Consider the following 12,778-nt stretch of genomic DNA (forward strand, 5'->3'; position numbering starts at 1 on the left):
TCTCATCCCCAAACCCGACCCCCAAGACGAAGCTTCTTCTACAGGACCAGCTGTGTTCCTCCCAAACAAGGCTGTAAGTCATCCACTTTCAAGTGTCAGAGTCAGGGTGGGAAGGGGTTTCTCAGACGACCTGGAGGACGGGGAGGGACGTGCCCCGTCCACACAGCAGTTGGTGGCGCCATCCTGCTCCTATGCCTTTCATCCGCCGCACCGGCCTTGTACGCGCAGCGCGTCCTCGTGTGGGGCCCAGAGGGGACCCCGGCGGTAATGGCAGCATGTTCTTCTCTTCCTGGCTGCGCGTGCCACCTCCCTGGATCCTCCCGGGAGCCCGGCGACCTCGGTGCTCTTGGCACCCCGATCTGAAGGGTGACTAAAGAGGACAGAGAGCGCCCAGGTAACGCGTCCAGGGTCACAGAGCCGGTGGAGGTGGAGCTGGCGGGAGCCAGGCAGTGGAGCCCCTGGTTCTCACCCTTCTCACCGCACTGACCATCCAGAAAATGGGTCCACGCGCGAGTAGCCTGGGCGTGAGAGGACAGGTGGCCGAAAGGGCCTGCATCGCCTGGACTCTAGAGAAGCCGCTGGATGGGGCACATCAATATTTCCCATTTCCATCCAAACCCTTTGCTGTCATCCGGTGGCTCTTAAATCCAGGCTTCCCTCTTTCCACCAGTGGCCGGCGAGGCAGTCCACCCCCGTGAAGGATGCAAGACGCACTGGCTCTTCTGCAGCCGTGGGTCCCCCGTCTGGCTTCGAGGGAGAAGCCACGGAGGGGACCCCCCACATCCACAGGTGCAGACAGAGCCGGTGTCGTGCTGGCGTCTCCCCTGGGGCTGGGAGCTGACCGCGACTGAGACTTCCACGTTGTCCCGGAAGAAAGAAGCTTAGAGCGGATTCAATTAATAGGGACGTCTACGATTTACTGACTCATTGTCAACGCTGGGGACAGAGATGTCAGCCACGTACTGCTGTTTAGAATGAATTTTTATAAATTTAATGAATTAAATTAATTTAAATTTTTGCAGGGAAGGGTGGTGTCTGTGGCGGCCTTACAGACGCTTTCACGGCACATTAAACTTCTGCAGACTGATGAACAAGATTCAGGGGTCAAATCCTGCCTGTGGGCTGTTTTTACGTGGATTCGTGAGCCAAGGATGATTTTTGCATTTGTCAAGGCTTTAAAAAAAAGAAAGAAAAAGAACATGCAATAGAGACTGTATGTGTCCCCTCAAAGGACTTGCTGATCCCTGGACAAGAAGATCACTTTCCCCAAGTGACAGGCTCTCAGTCCCTCCCCTGAGGGCCTCTCCCAATCCGTTGGTGTTCAGGTCATTTTCCGTCGTAAAGTGGATGGTGTTAGCATCCTTGTAGATGTTAACTCCCGCCGTTGTCCTCACAGCTGTTCTATTCCTCAGCCGTTGCCTCCTCTGATGCGCTGTGTTTCGGGCGAGACTTCAGCATCAGTGCCATGGTCTGCAGGAGAGCCTGCGCCTTTGCTGGACTTGGACAGATCTGCATCGCGAGAATTTGCTGCCTGTGGGAGACCTGGAGGCTGCGGGCCCACGAGAAGCGTTGCCCTATAGCAGAGGGACTCGTGTGAAGTAGGAAAGGATATTTGAATCGGGGATAATTTTACGAGCGATTAATAATTTACAGTCATGATTATTTTCATGTTGTGACAGCATTTGGTTCCCAGCACAGGCTTTTAGCTCTCGGACGGTGAACACGAATACTTGAATCATAAGAAGCTCCTACCATTGGTCTTTCCAGACTTCAGTGTGGTAGGAAAAGTATATGAATAGAAAAACCATGACCATCTCTTCCTCTATCTCAGTTGGAATGCAGCAGGTCAGGAAAACGTGCCACAGGCTTAGAAGAAGGACGTTTGAGACGGCTGGACGGTACCCTGGCTCTTGTGGCCGGCTCCAGCAGAATCAAAGCTCCAATTTCAAAAGCCAAGAAAAAGAGTCCAGCTGCTCCGTTGAGAGGGCTGCAATCCTCGTTGCTTCAGTGAGACAACGTCGGCGTGCCCCTCCTGCCACCTGCATCCTTGCTGTGTGCTGGTCCAGGCCCTGCCTGCTCTGGGCTTCGTTTTCCTCATCTGCAAAATGGGCTAATCCCACTTTCCTTGAGGGCTGCCCTGGAATCAGATGAGAGATCCTCTGCAAAGCCCCAGCTCAGTGGCCGGCACAGAGGTGGCCACCCCATAAACACCAGCCCCGTCGTCCTTAACCCCAGGACACTGCATCCAAGCACGGTGACTGAATTTCAATGTCCTGTTTCACCAAATCCCTCTCGAGCACCTCGGTCTCTCGGCTCTAAGAGGGTGGGCATTCAACTGCAACTAATTTGGAGACTAATTTCCATCGCTTGGAAGTCGATGGAGAAGTCGTTTAATTAAACTTTCAATTCCATCAGGAGGCACCATCAGCAGGACCCCCAGGGGCTGTGGGAATGGACTTTGCTGCGGGCTTTGTGCCTTGAGGCTGAACCCCAAAGTATGGGGCGAAGGGGACCCGGCTGGTGCCAATCACTCGAGAATTTGGGGTCCAGGTCTGACCTTCAAGGGGGTGTTAAAGCCCCCCCATTGCCTGAAGCGAAGAAGAGCTTCTCTCCAATTCTTGCCTGGCAAACAATGGCGAGGTCTGCTCGGCAGGACAATAGTTTGAGATATTAACGTGTGTTTGGTTTTCCTTCTGTGGTTTCTCTGTCCTTATCTCCTGTTCAAGCAAGGAAACCAGTTCCGAGTGTGGATCTTTGGAGGAGAGAGAGCAAGCTGGCATGAAAACAGCCCCCCAAACTCCCTTCCCATCCGTGTGGAGTAGAAAGCAAGAGTCCTCTCTCCTGGAGAAAGGGGTCTTCGGATTCTGAGAGAGAGAGGGAACAAGGGTCCTGCTTCTGGACGGCACCTCTGGGAAGAGGCAAGGGCAGGTGGTTGACTGGTGTATCTACGCAGCAACACCAAAGACTTCTGAATCCCAGACTGGCTAGAAAAATAAATTGATTGCGTTTGGAGGAAAGAAAAACCCAAGATGTTACAGCAAAAAGGGGTTAGTTTCCACTCAATATCCATTCTCTTCTTTTTCCTTAGTAAACTACAGTTTTTGGGGGGTGGAGTGGGGAAGAGTACCCAGCTAAGGGGCTAAACTTCTCAGTCTCCCTTGCAGTTTAGTGTGACGGTGTGACTGGGAACTGGGACAATGGTTCGCAGAGTGGGGTCCCTGGACCAGCAGCACCAGTACCACCGGGGAACTTGTTAGAAATGCAGATTCTAAGGTCCCAACCCAGACCTACTTAGTCAGAAACTCTGGGAGTGGAGCCCGTTAACCTTTGTTTCAACAGTCCCTCCAGGTGATTCTGGTGCTGCTAAAAGTTTGAGAACTACTGTTCTAGTCCATACATAAACAGGAATATTACACGGCACTTTAGGAAATCTGCTTAAGGGGAGCTGGACTCAGTAAGGGTGGATGTTCTTTTTGTTCTTTTTCCCTCCCTGCTACCTGGAATATAGATACAATGGCTGGAACACTAGCAGCCATCCTGGACCATGAGACAAACTTGGAAATGAAAGCCAGTCACTGAGGATGGTGGGGTAGAAAGATGGGAGAAGCCTAAATCTCTGATGACTAAGGAGTGGTCCTGGACTTACTCATGTATGTGAGATAAACCTGCTTTATGTTTCAGGTATTGGTTTTGAGGGTTTTCTGTTATACTCAGGCAAACCTAAGGCTACTCCACGTAGAAATTTCTTTGCATGCTTGAGATGGTGGACGAAAACTGCACTTGCTATACTGGCATGCAACACTTCTAGTTCTGTAACCACAGCCAAGGTGCTAGATGGGGGTTTGCATTTTGGGAACGGCAGGGAATGGTAGCGATCCCATTGTTTTCGGCGGCTGGTGGTGGCGGCGGGAACCTCTGATGAGCAGAGCTGACGGCAGAGCCCTTATGGGAGAAAGGCTGAAGCAGAGACTGACAATTCAGCCTGATTTGCAGCAGCAGAAAAATTACTCCAAGAGGGCGCTTCATTTTCTGGATTCAAGGCATTCTCCTTAAAAGGATGCACGGGCCGCCCGGCAGCCATGGGTATGCTGATGAGTGAGGGGCTTGAGATGAGGGTCTGGACTTAGAGCAGATGAGCCCCGAGAAGTGCCACCTGATTAACAAGCTGACTTTGTTAGGTGCAACCAGCTACCCACACAATCCTGAGATTAAGAGTACATTACGTACATGCACAGGCATTGCAGGGGCGGCCTCTCAAAATTCCACCACTAATGTAATTTTCCCTCTAACCAGGCTGAGTGCAGACACCCAGCTCTGCTGCATGGCTCGGTCTAACAATGTCTCCCGTCAGGGAGAGAAGGGAAACCTTATTCCCGGCGACTTGCGAACAGCAGGCCTGACGGAGCAGGCCGGAGTGGACCTGCTCTCTGTCCACCCTGCCTCCTCCTCGCCCGTTTCCTAATGAAATAATCCCCAAGAGTTCCGCATGATTTTTTGGTAGAACTGATTTAAAAAATGCTCGAGGAGATACCGATGGGGAAACGCACAGCTGCCGATGGGGAAACGCACAAATGGAAACTAACATCTCCATCACCTCTTTGCAATCGCTTGGGTTCTCCGGGAGCAGCGAGGGCCGGGAGGGGGGAGGCAGGGAAAGAGGAGCGGGATGTTCCCCACAGGAAGGCTCTCTCTTCCTAACGTTCCAGGAGCAGGAGAAGAGACCTCCTCCGTCAACAACGCGGCAGGTCCATCCGTAGTGTGTTTGTTCTCAATTACACTTTCTCCTCTGTCATCTCTGTCCTCACTTTGCAATTCCTTCTAGAAGTCTTAGCACAGTGGAATAGTGTACCGATGAGGGTCCATGTCTAAAAGGAGAAAGCATCTCAGTCCAGCATTGCAGAGCAGAGGGCGCAGGGCGCGTCCGAGCTGAGTGAGAAGAGCCACCAGCCAGCTCCAGTGTCCCAGAGGACGGCCCTGAAGAATCAGACTGGTTCCTGCTCATCGGGCATCTACAAGCAGCAAGCAGTCACAGTAATCATCATCATCACCATCATCGTAATTCGTGTTTATGTCTGTATTAGTTCTCTAGGGCTGCTGTGATGAAGTACCACAAACTTGGTGGCTTAAAACGGTAGAAACATCTTCTCTCACAGTCCTGGAGGCCAGAGGCCTGAGGTCACGGTATCGGCCGGGCCCCGCTCCCTCGGACACCTGTAGGGGAGTTGGTCCTCGCCTCGTTCAGCTTCTGCTGTGGCCGGTAGCCCTTGGCGCTCCTTGGCTTGTAGACGTGTCGCTCGGATCTCTGCCTCTGTCGTCACCTGGACTTCTCCCCGTGTGTGTCTGTGTCCCCATCTCCCTCTTCTCATAAGGACGCCAGTCCTCCTGGATCAGGGCCCGCCCTCAGGACCTCATCTTAACTAGATCATCTGCAAAGACCCTATTTCCAAATAAGGCCACCTTCACAGGTATGAGGGTTGGGACTTCAGGGTATCTTCTTGGAGGAGGGGCATAATTAAATCCCTAAAAATGTCTCCGCATCCTTTGCAAAGAGCCTTCCTGTGGATTCTTGCCACAGTTGATCTTCAGCACGGCAGAGTTGGTGTTACCACAGTGGGGGAAACCGAGGCCCAGAGGACTTGTATTTGGACCCTCCAGTCTTCTGACAGCCAAGCCCTCCAAGTGAGTCCCTTCCTTTACCAAAACAGCCCCTCTGAGCTGAGCTGAACCAGTCATCACTGTCATCAGGAGTAAAAGTACCCACCCCACCTCGGCCACCTCCCCGCCTGCCATGACCTCGAGTCCCGCAGGGTACCACGTGCTGTTCCAGGATCTGTGCATGTACTGATCTATTTACTTCTCCCAACAACCCCACGAGTAGTTACTTCAATTCTCCCCACTTCACAGGGAAGGAAACAGAGTCACAGATAGTTTGGGTCACTTGCCCAAGAATCTCGAGCTGGCAAGTGTGGAGGTGGGGAGGGGAGCCAGGGACGGAACGCCATGCTCAGAACCACTACCTTGGGCCGGCCCTGTGGCTTAGTGGTTAAGTGCGTGCGCTCCGCTACTGGCGGCCCGGGTTCGGATCCCGGGTGCGCACCGACGCACCGCTTCTCCGGCCATGCTGAGGCCGAGTCCCACATACAGCAACTAGAAGGATGTGCAACTATGACATACAACTATCTACTGGGGCTGTGGGGAAAAAAAAGGAGGAGGACTGGCAATAGATGTTAGCTCAGAGCTGGTCTTCCTCAGCAAATAGAGGGGGATTAGCACGGATGTTAGCTCAGGGCTGATCTTCCTCACAAAAAAAAAAAAAGAAAAGAACCACTACCTTATCTAATGGCAATAACTCTAAAAGTACTGTGGACTGACTTTGAAAAAGCAAATGCATATACTGAACATCTCAAGAAAGCTTTATCTTTAAAAAATCAACTTTATTGAGATATAATTCAGACACGGCAAAATTCACCCCTTTCACATGTCATAGCCAGTGCAACCATCTCCTCTATTTAGTTTCAGAACATTTCCATCACCCCAAAAGGAAACCCATATCCGTTAGCAGTCACTCCCCAATCTCCCCTCCTCCTCCCAGCCCCCGGGAACCACTCGTCTGCTTCCTGTCGCTGTGGATTTGCCTGCTCTGGACATTCCCTGTGAACATAGGGGTCATACAGTACGTGGTCCTTTGTGAATGCTTATTTCACACAGCATAATGTCTCCAAGGGTCACCCCTGTTGTAGCCTGTGTCGGCACTTCATTCCTTTTTATCGCCTAGTCATACTCCTGAGTCTGGATAGGCCACATTTTTGGGGGTCCATTCGTCAGCTGAAGGACATTTGGGTTGTTATTTGACTACTTTTGGCTGCTGCTAAGAACACGAAAGCACAGTTTTTTGTGTGGATGTTTTCTGTGTGTTTTTTCACCTCTCTGGCGTGCATGCCTAGGAGTGGGCATTGCAAAAGCTCCTTTTAAAAACCAGGTAATTCCATAGACTCTTCCCTAAGATGAATTATCTTTCTTCAACTCCTTTGTATCGAAAAAGTTACAATCATCCCAAGGATTTATGAATTTCCTTTCCTCCAAGCGGCCCAAGCATTTTCCTTAATACTATGCACCTCGTCCTCTGGCATCTGGACAGAGGAAGGTTATTTTTGACGGTCATTTCGTAAAGGGACAAAGGCGGTGAGACGGGCTTTGCCCCAGCTCGGAGGCTGGGAGGAGCGATGCTGACCCGGGCCCCTGTCCGTCCCCACTTACTCGCACGTGGGCGATGGCTCCTCTTTCTTCTGTGACTGCGGCTTCTTGTGACTCTCAGAACGCCGTGTTCCAAGCCCGAACGTTCCTAGACGGTGTCTCATCAATTATAGTCTCAGTCTATCGGCTGCCTTTCGAGCTGCATCTTAATTAGTGACCCCCATGGCTGACCCTGTATTAGCACAGGAGTTCTTTGTTGGATCTTGTGTCTCTTCCGATTCTTAAAGCCCCGATCAATGGGATGTTGTGAGGCCAACTTGTCTCCCTTCCCGTTTCGGGAACAGGAGAGGGTCCTTGTATGTGACGTGTGCGGCTCTGTTCCTGGCACAGACCCCACCCCACAGCAACAAGAGACCCCTTTGATATGCAGAGGAGGATGGCGCTGAGTTCAAGCATTATCTAACCTATGTGGTACTCTCCACACAGCAGACGGGGTGAGCCCCTGAAAACCCAAAGGAGATCGTGTCCCTTCTCCACTGGAACCTTCTCCTGGCTCCCAGCTCACTCCGAGTGAAAGCCAAGTCCTGTGGGATCTGGATGCCGGGCCTCTTTGCTTTCCTCTTCTGCTTTTCCCCCCTCCACATGCCTTCCAGCCACTGCTGCCTCTTAGCTGCACCTTGAAATGACCGAGTGTTTGCATATGCTGTTCCTGCTGCCTGGAATGCTGTTCCCCCACACGGCTCCATCCTCACGTCCCTGGAGTCTTTGTTCAAACGTTATCCCCACACCCCCATTGCTCCCCATCCATATTCCCTGCTGTGCTCTCCAGAGCTCTGATCACCCATGACGTTAAATATTTCATTTCATTCTGGGACGGAAGCTCCACGAGGGAAGACATTGTGTCTGTCTTGTTCACTGCTCCCTCCCCAGTGCCTGGAATGAGAGGCGCTCCACAAACCTACGGGGAATAGCTGAAAAAGAGAAATTGTCTGCAAGTGTTTCTAGTTGGAGGTTCTAAAAGCATTCGGCGGAACGGAATTTGAGGGCTTTTTGAAGATGGCCTTGAATTAGGTGGAGGAAGGGAAGTCTTGGCCTGCTTCCCTCGGGGATGTAATCAAGATCCTGGAAGGAGCTGTGGCCTGACAGCCGTGTAAATGAGGCCGGGACCTTGGATTTGTCATAGAAACTCCTGCAGGTGCAAAGAGACCACAATCCTGGAACGATGGCTGGCTCAGGGCGACCTGCGTGGCTCAGGATCATGGACCCAAATTGCCCTCACTATGGCTGCATTGGGCAGCAGGAGAGCCAGGAGCTGTTACAAAAACGTGAAGGAGTAGAAACTCCAAGCAGGACTGGCATGAACTTGTTTTATTACTGGCCTGACGGAATGGGAGGGGAGATCCAGAAATCAGGGCGACTTATAGGGAAGCACGTGCCGGTCTGTTTCTGCACACCTGATCGGGCAGCTGGACACACGCCCGGCGCTGATACTCCGCTGCATCGCACAGGTGCAGCCAGCGTGCTTTCTGATTGGTCAGTGCTACGCCTCTGGTCCGTCCTGATTGGCTGGAGTCCGCGCCATTCCAACAGGTAAAGAGCTTAGCTGCGCATCACCCGTTTGCCCCCACTGCGAATGGGAAATGGAAGAGAAATGATATTCTGCACTTTCTGGGCCCCCCCGTGCTGGCGATGATGACACCCTAATCTCCTGTTGGAAGTGGTCCAGCCATTACCTTTTAATGAGGCTCTCACAGGGGTCTTCTTGGGGGGTACCCGGAGGGTCAGAACACAAAAGGTAGCTGGTCTTGCAGAAATTACCTACAAGGGCCCAGGCACGTGGGTTTTCGATTGTGGAGAACCGTGCTAACCGCATTAGTCACGTTAAGTTAAAAACAAGCCTCATTCCTCTTCACTATAGCAGCTCCGAGTGCCTGCCAGCCCTGACTGGTGGAGAAACACAGCCTCACGATGGAAACCTTTTAACAGATCACTCCTGGGGAGTCGCAACTCGTCTCCAACGGTAGCCGAGCAATTCCCCTCCCTCCCGGAGGACCGACGCTCGCAGCTCTGCGGGCTCGCGGTGACAGACCAATAATTCTGGGCTCTGTCACTTTGGGGAAGCACAGCTCCCACCTCATTTACTTCCAATTCGTTCACGGCGCCAACTGGGGTGCCGGAGCCGAACTTTACTTATCCGTCAATTTACCTCTAATACAAGATGGAGATGCTGTTCCAAAATGTTCATTTAAAACAAGAAAACAATTCGGTTTCAGAAGGCATCCGTCTCCAGAAGGTGCAGCACTGCAACTGAGGTATTAAACGGGATGGCCCTAGGGGATGGCACGTGGGATATGTGAAATGTCACATTTTTGCAACCTCGCCAGAAAGGAGGCAGTTGAGAAGTATGTACTTTATTTCTCCAAAGTTGTAGTCTCTTTCTGTTTGCAATACGTTTGCATCACTTAAGCATATACAAATGCTATTGCTATGAATCAAGGCTGTTTCACAGGCCGGTCCTGAGGCAGAGCCTGCTCTGGCAGTATGATGAAGGGGCAGAGGTGGCCAGGGTTCTGCATCATTTCTGCTGCTTATGATACTCTCGCTCACCAACAGCACACACCCAGTGTGAGGCATTTCAGGGGTGCATCCATGCCTGGACCTCCTCTCTTTCCTGAGGCCCTGGGAAGAACATGTGTCTTAGATCCCTTGCAGCCAACAAAACATGAGCGCAAATGATGTGTCCTTTCTGAGTAGAGCCAGTGTGCCGGCTCTCTGCTTTCTCTCTCCTTGGGGGGGGGGGGGGAGGGCGGCAACCTAGAGCACCAGGACACTGTGAGTCAAATCCCCGGGTCACCGGATGGAGGCGAGCCCAGGGCGACCTGCACCAAGCTTCGCGTGAGCGTGACAGATAAACTTCGGCTGTGTTGAATCACTGAAATTCCTGTGCTTGTGGAAGCCAGGCATGGCGTCCATCTGGACACAAGAGAGCTCTCCGGTAAACACACTCATATTCAAGCATGACGGACTGAACTACAGGTGTGAGCCCTGCCAGGGCACTGGGTTTTCAGAGGGAACCACGGAGAGAAGGAATATGTAACTCAGAGGCATGAGTTACCGATGGTGAGCTCTTGAGATGACAGCTGTGGGCTGTAAGGGGAGACGATTTTGGAAGTGGGCTTTCTTGGTGCCCATCAAATCATAGAGAGCTTTTATCACGCGGGGATTTGGGGTCGTCAGCACAGAAAGGAAGTCTGGATAACTCAAGCAACAGGGGAATTTGCCCAAAGGATCTTGGGTGTCTCAGACTTGGGGGGGGGGTCAGGTTCAAGAACAGGGCGGGCATCATGGCTGGATCTGGGCAGCAGGTGCTCTGCATCTCATCAGGGAGATGCCAGTGAATGAATGCCAACAGTTGTGTTGTGCCCTTATATCACGCCAGTCGGGGATGAGAGGAATCCAGGCAGCCCAGTGGAGGCGGTGTGACCCCACTGGTAGTGGCCAGGTGGTGAGAGGGAGGGATCTGGTGGAGGGGCCCTTTACTGGGCTGGGAGAATTCTCAGCTCCATGGTCGACCCAGACTCCACGGACAGTGGCTTGGGCACAACCACACCTATTTCCCAGGCTTTCTCCAGTGGGGTCAGAGGCACCGGCAGGACCAGGAGTCCACTCTGAATCTGTGGGCTGCCTCCAATGTAGTTCAGCAACGGCCAGGAAGTTCCTACATCTCAGGGCCCGATTGTTGGCACAGAGGACTCATTTTCCCCCTCAGCACTGCCTGCTCAAGTCTGTCAAGACCCTCATGAAGCCTACTTGGCCATAGTTGTAGACTGAACGCGGAGCATCTGCCACACAAGTAATGGATGATACTTCCCCCTAGTGACAGAGGTCGGCCACACACAGCGTCCCCGCAAATGTAGACATCCGTTACTGATATTTCTGAGCAAACACAAGCCACAGCCCACACCCCTGATCAGAACAGAATGGGGTGAACTCCCTTATACTATTGACTGTTCCCTTTTGAGGTAAAGTACACATTCTGTAAAATTTAACCCTTTCAACTGTACAGTTGGATGAATGTGAGTGACTTTATGTAGTTATGGAACCTTTAGCACCATCCAGTTTCAGAAGATTTCCATCACTGTAAGGTCCCCTTCGCCATTTGTGGTTGATCTCTGCTCCTACATCGGGGCCCAGGCAAACACTGATCTGCTTTCTGTCTCTATAGTTTGCCTGTTCTAGAAATTTCATAGAAACAGACACCTACAATGTGTAAATCTTCATGCCTAGCTTCTTTCCTCCCAGTTGTTTGGTGGCTTTTTCCTTTTCACTGTCTAGTAGTACTCTCTTGTCTGTCTGCCCCTCAGTCTGTTTACTCGTTCACCAGTTGAGGGATATTTGGGTGGATTCCGGTTTTTGGAATTATGAATAATGTTGTGTAATAACGTTTGCCTCCCTGTCTCCGTGTGGACAGGGGTTTTCATTTCTCTAGATACCAAGGAGTAGAATCGCTGGGTTATATGGCAAGTGGACATTTAAGGTATTAATAAACTGCCAAACTGTTTTCCAACAACTGTTTATCGTTTTACATTCCCACCACCAATACACGCAGGTCCCATTTTCCCCCATCCATGCCAACACTTGGGATTGTTGGTTTTCTCTGTTTTGGCCATTCTAGTGAGCGTGAGGCAGAATTTCATTATGCTTTAATTTGCATTTCTCAATGACTAGTGATATGGAGTATTTTAATTCCCCTAACGTTTCAGATTTAAGTGAATTACTACGGTAAGTCTCTGGCTCAAATTCCTTGAACCATTAACATCCATCGGATTTAACCTTTATGTTAAGAGAATTGGAAAAGAACCAGATAATAGGATGGTGAGGAGGCATTTTGGTCCATCGCCAAAAAAACAAAGTCTTAAGAAAATGAGAAGGGTAGTTGTAAGTAGCCTGATGTAGCAAACACAACAATAACATGTTTCATGCTGCCAACCATTTCAATGAATTATTAGAAGTATTTCACATTTCACCATCTCACATTTCCTTGTAAAATTGAGATTTAAAAAAAATATCTGCCTCTTGTCTACACCAGCAAGCACGGTGTCTGAATCATGAGATTTCAGGGCACTGAATGCAGGCTCTGCATGCTGCCGGCTGGGTGGTGGCTCGCTCCACCCGGTTCGCAGAGCTCCTCAGCCGAGGTTTCATTACCTCCTCCTCAATTGTTAACAAGTGTGTCTGCTGAGGAGTCTGGGAGAATCCACCAGAACGTGAGGTCCACATCAAAAGGGCACAGCCAGACAGCAGCAGCCAAAAGGCTCCCTTCCTCTGGAAAGGCTGATCCCTCAGATTAAGGCAAACCTTTTGCAAATTAGTGGAGAAATTTCCAGTTTCCTCTGCCTCGGCCCCACTTTGGAGATTTAATTTTGAGAAGCATGAGCAGTAATCCAGCCGTAAAAAATCTCTTATCCCACGCGGAGTCCCTGACATATTGGACAAATAAGAGCCCGGGGAGAAAAGAGGATCTCGCCTCTTTCTTTCAAATGATTAGGGAAAGAGAGCTGGTTTGTTGCCTCCATGATTTTTC

At 51.1% G+C, this 12,778-nt stretch overlaps 1 protein-coding gene across 1 annotated transcript in view; it reads right to left on the reverse strand.

Moving 5' to 3' along the window:
* Positions 1–12,778, reverse strand: part of TMEM132C (transmembrane protein 132C) — a 356,987-nt gene that overhangs the window by 43,545 nt on the left and 300,664 nt on the right. The gene's annotated exons all lie outside the window — the stretch shown is intronic.

The sequence above is a fragment of the Diceros bicornis genome, chromosome 35 (assembly GCF_020826845.1).
Source record: "Diceros bicornis minor isolate mBicDic1 chromosome 35, mDicBic1.mat.cur, whole genome shotgun sequence".
Lineage (NCBI taxonomy): Eukaryota > Metazoa > Chordata > Mammalia > Perissodactyla > Rhinocerotidae > Diceros > Diceros bicornis.